Source organism: Trichomycterus rosablanca, chromosome 5, assembly GCF_030014385.1.
Source record: "Trichomycterus rosablanca isolate fTriRos1 chromosome 5, fTriRos1.hap1, whole genome shotgun sequence".
In the NCBI taxonomy this organism is placed as follows: domain Eukaryota; kingdom Metazoa; phylum Chordata; class Actinopteri; order Siluriformes; family Trichomycteridae; genus Trichomycterus; species Trichomycterus rosablanca.
In genome coordinates, this window is record NC_085992.1 from 28414441 (window position 1) to 28420158 (window position 5718).

Genomic DNA, 5718 nt, shown 5'->3' on the forward strand with positions numbered 1-5718 from the left:
GCATCATGAAACAGGTAAAACCACACACTCTTTGTTTTATTAGATCAAGCTAAATGATGACATGCAGCAGTGGCTTCATTAATCCAGTTCTGCACTAATGTGGCAAAGATTGATTGGCTGTGGGCAACAAAGAGCTCAATAAAAATGCATGAATGAATATCTATAAGACTGAAATGAAAAGATAAATTGTTCACTGTACAGTTTATATTTGTGTTGTTTGAATTATATTTTAATTTAATCAACTTGTAATGAATTTGCACAATTAATCTGTCTTACTTACCCAAAAGTGCACATTTCCTATTGATCTATAACTCCCTGTCCCCTAACTGTTTTAGCTTTTTCTAGCAAATTCTGTCTGATCCATCATATCAGAGCAACAGGTCATGCTACTTGGCTGACATTATTCCACTGGCTAATACCATGACAATTGTTTTCTCTCTGCTTTGCTCTCAGTAAGCTGTGCGTGCTATGCCTTATTTTCAGGTTATTCAATTTCTGTAGTACATTTATGACTCAATGGCATGGCATGGACTGTATATAATATACAGTACATTATACTGTACTAATATTTACATTTACATTTTCGGCATTTAGCAGACGCTCTTATCCATAGCGACTCACAGAAGTGCTTCCATAATAAACATTACCTTACTCTAGTTTAAGTAGACAACAGTCCAAGAACACAAATCTGCTGAAACCGTTTTGTTGTTGTTGTTGTTGTTGCAAGAAATGAATGAGTGCTTAAGTGCTTAGTAAAGAGGTGGGTTTTGAAAACAGCGAGACACTCAGATGTTCAGACAGGGGAAGCTAGTTCCACTTGGGTGCCAGTACAGAGAAGAGCTTTAATGCTTGTCTTCCTTGAGTCCTGGGTGGAGGATCAAGTTGAGCGAGACTAGTGGCTCGGAGGTTGTGTGGTACAGAGCGGGGTTTGATTAGACCACAAAACTAATACTACAAGGGATCAAGGGATCCTCAAAACGTTTCCGGACTTTTATATTATTGTTGGAATTTTTAAGGGCAGGAGGAGTAGTAATTGGTTGTGTCTGAGAGACTGAGAGAGATCTTCTAATCCGGATTTAGCACCAAAGCTTTTTGGAGAAGATTTTCATGTAATGATAATGTAAAAGCAGTGGTGCATCAGTGGTTACATGCTCAACCAAAAAAATGTTTTGCTGATGGCATTGAAATGGTATGATGCTGGGAAAAATGCATCGCAAAGAATGAAGAACTCCTTTATTTCACATATATAGACGTACAGTACAACGAAATTCTTTCTTCGTGTATCCCAGCTTGTTTGGAAGGTGGGGTCAGAGCGCAGGGTCAGCCATCGTACGGCACCTTTTAGTTGATAGCCCAAAGCTCTACCCACTAGGCTACCATTGTACATGTGTAGAAAAGTGATGTAATATGTCTTTAAAATTCTTACATCCTAATTACACACCCTCTACAATCAAACCTCTCTATACTAGGTACTACTACAACTGATTAATTCACGTCTATCCAATATGAATAATGGCAAAACAGTAATAACCAATCTGGGGAGGTGTGTAATTTCTACTTCTTCAATCAAAGCGACTGGAGTAGGATTTGAAATAAATACTCAGTTTAGGGTCGCTTAATGCTATTTTGGTGATGCAGTGGGTCTAGCCAGTGCCATCACCCTGACATCAAGGCTATGCAATGTGACATAAAGCTTTTTAAGCTTAACAGAAATCTTGATGAGATAAACTAGGCTAAACGACTATCGATATGGATGAGCTGCGTTTTTAAAAAGCATTCTTCACGTTCTGCTAGCTAAACCCCAAAAGGAATAGCTCTTCTGAAAAAGGAATTAATCATTAATGCTTGGGCAGTAATGATCCTGAGAGTTGGCATTATTGGTAAATTATAATGGATGATGCCTCGTAAAAGTCACTCGGCTTCAGCCCCTGTGCCTTGTGGTTCCAAATTAAACTTGAGAGCCACAGAGTCAGCGAGTAAGAGCCCCGAACAAGCAGCGGATTGATTTTTTTATTTGCATCTGTCAGGCTCGCTCTAAGAAATGAGTTTTAATTCGGGAATGTGTTATTAACCTCTATGTGATTTGCCCATGCTTAAAATAAGGTAGTACTGAGCAGGAGAGAGAACGAGACCCTGAGAAATAAGCAGAATGAGGAAAGTCTTCTGGCTGCTAGCTGGAGCGGCTGCGTGAGCTGAATGGCACCTGTCAGCGGATGATAAATGACCCTCTCAGCCCTTCAATTCCCACTGCTGTCACTCAGGGTGGGGTCATTAATCTTCATCGCTGGCTTGTCAGGTCAGGCGAGTGAGTGGAAAAAGAGCAGAACAGAGCAGGATTGGGGGCTATGTCAGGCCTGAAAAGACATGAGAAGATGAGCACACCCTAAACAAGTTTCATTTGCATAATTTGCTGTGATTCCATGTGCAGACGGCGGCCCCTCCCCCCTTTTCCCACCTATTTTTGAGTCTATAAGAGATTAACACAGATGATACAAGGCTGTGCAGACAGATGGAAAGCAGACCAGAGCCTGCCAGCCGACCAGTCCTTCACGTCCTGACCAATCATGGAATAACCTCGGCTCTGACTGCCCAACCACTGGACTGCCGCTTCAATTACTGAATAATAAAGAGGCATTCATCATTCAATTAAGCATCTGCCACAAAGATACCAAAGGGGAAAAACTTTCCAGCCAAGGTGGCTGAAAACGCCAGGCTAGAGTCAGGAAGCAGCTGAAGAAGTAGAGAACAATATACATTGATCAGGCATAACATTATGACCACATCCTTGTTCCTACACTCATTGTCCATTTTATCAGACTGTAGTCCATCTGTTTCTCTACATGCTTTTTTAGCCTGCTTTCACCCTGTTCTTCAATGATCAGGACCCCCACAGGACCACCACAGGACCACCACAGAGCAGGTATTATTTGGGTGGTGGATCATTCCCAGCACTGCAGTGACACTGACATGGTGGTGGTGGTGTGTTAGTGTGTGTTGTGCTGGTATGAGTGGATAAGACACAGCAATGCTGATAGAGTTTTTAAACACCTCACTGTCCCTGCTGGACTGAGAATAGTCCACCAACCAAAAATTACCAGCCAACAGTGCCCTGTAGGCAGTGTCCTGTGACCACTGATGAATGTCTAGAAGATGACCAATTCAAACAGCAGCAATAGATGAGCGATCGTCTCTGACTTCACATCTACAAGGTGGACCAACTTGGTAGTAGTGTCTAATAGAGTGGACACAGTAATTTAAAATTCCAGCAGCACTGCTGTGTCTGATCCACTCATACCAGCACAACACACACTAACACACCACCACCATGTCAGTGTCACTGCAGTGCTGAGAATCATCCACCACCTAAATAATACCTGCTTTTTTAAACTTTTATTATACTGTAGTTATAGTATAGTTAATGTTATAGCTCTGGGTTCTGAGAAATTGTAAGAATCAGCTTTTCTGAGAGAGTCTATCTTTAAAAAAAAACTTAATGTGACTTAAAAGAACGACACACTGAACCTCTTTTAATTCTAACTGATCATAAGTTCTCTCCACTAATGAAATTCCTCACTCATTGTTTTGGTACAATAAGTCACGTTAGGCTTTGTGCACCAACACACTCCATAGGAAATAACTGCACTGCCAGCGCAAAAGCTATTCTGCCCCTTTCATGTGAATGTGCCCTTACTGAACTTGCTAAGGAATACAGTATTCCAAGATCAAGCATCTCCACACATAAGAAGCATAAGGAAACAATAAAGAAATAAAGGTAAAGTGCAGTTGTATTTTTATTGATTTTTAACTGTTTTCAGTTGTATTTCAGTGTTTTTATATTAAATTTGTGCTATTTTCAGTGTATAAGTGTCAAATACAACCCCATTATTTTACATTAGAAAAATAGGGCTAAAATATATGCAGTTCCACTGGGCCATGGGACACATTAACAGGTTTCCCAAACATCCTTATGGGAAAAAATACCTTGAAGCTCAACGCCTTTTAAATTCAACACCACTCCCAATACCAACTGACATTGAGTTTCAAGGTACCAGTGTAAATGCTAATGTCAGACAAATTGTTTACACAGACAGTTTTAACCATTTAATTGTTTACACTGCAGTTTTAAACTTGAACATCTAGTCACAAGTTTTCAAACATATGCCAAGAAAAAGGAGGTTTAATAAAATACAAAACTGAGAAACAATTACAAGCTAACATGTGCATATTATGATTATTCTGTGGCATAATAGAAAATGCAGGTTGCCATCAAATTCATTCTCTTTAAATAGCAGAACCATCTAAGAAAGTTCTTTATAATCATCAGTGATAAGACAGTAGTATCAGTAATGTTTTACAAGTAGTCAAGTTGTACGCTTAGGTACATTTCATAGTAATGTTGGTGGCATCACTCCTGTTTACACCACTGTGTACACCACAAAAACATGCATCAGAAGGGTAGCTTTGGTGTAGCTAAAACTTAAAACTTAGTTTATTAATAAGCATTTTAAATACCTTGCTTAACTCTTTCTATTGCTAGTTCAGTCTTCTCATAACAATCCATGTAGAGCTCAGCAGTGACCAAAATTTTTTGGCATTTTGGCATTTTTGTCATTCCAACAAAGAGCTTTTCGTGTTTATTATTTTTGTAAATGTAGTGTGTTATATCACATCACTTTCTATTGTTTTGTTTTCATTTAGTAACAAATTTGTTTAGTTTATTTCCAGAGTTGAACTTCCAAAGCCAAGGCTGTTGGAAAAGAAGTGGAATTTTTGGTAATGTAGTATTTACTGGTACTTCAGCAATAAAATATGTTTTTTTTAATAAATTAGGCCCCAGGCAAGGTTTTGGCTTTTTGCAAAACTGTTGGATGGTTTTAGATTACGTGACATTATGGCACAGTTATCAATTTGGTCATGACCTTACATCTTAGCTGTGGCTTTCCTAAACATATACAATTCATTTAGAAATTGCAAGCTTTGTAACTGCACTTTAACAACCAAAATTTATATTGGGAGTTTAAATCAAGTCCTATTTCTACAAAAAGTTCATACATTGAGAGTTCTGTCTTGAAAGTTGCTGATGTAAGAGCATTAAATTCCATTAAATCATGAATTCCAATCACATTGATGTAACATTTTGCATGCAAAAATCTGGTCTGACAGGGGCTTAAGTGCATCAGCTAAAATTTCTGTCTATGCTTTGCACATGTCTTTCCGAAGTAAAGCAGTTAGAAGTCACGAAAATAATATGGAGGTATGGTTGTACGGCAGAAATCCAGACATTTTTAAAAAAGGAACCACAAAGCGCTTTAGGGAAAGATCAATGAAAATAAATCTAGGGAGAAAGCCAACTAACCAGGAGTGAAAAAGAATAAATAATTGATAACTCTAATGTCTAATAGAGTCGGCTGCCGTTTAATATCCTGTGGCATCATTAAGCAACGAGACATGGAGCCTGTGAACAATGATACTTGGCATAGAAGTCAAATACCACTTACTCTCTCTCTCTCTCTCTCTCTCTCTCTTTCTCTGACAGGTGGAACACAAACTCCTAAAGTCTGTGCTCAAACCATCTTGACCTCTTTAAATTTCCCATCTGCGTGTTCACCTCCCTCAGCCAGGAGACTGAGACCTTGTAAATAATACATCAAGATAAATGATAATTGCTGTGTTTTTTATTCCCGGCAGTTAATGAGTCTCATAAATTAAAAATGAATG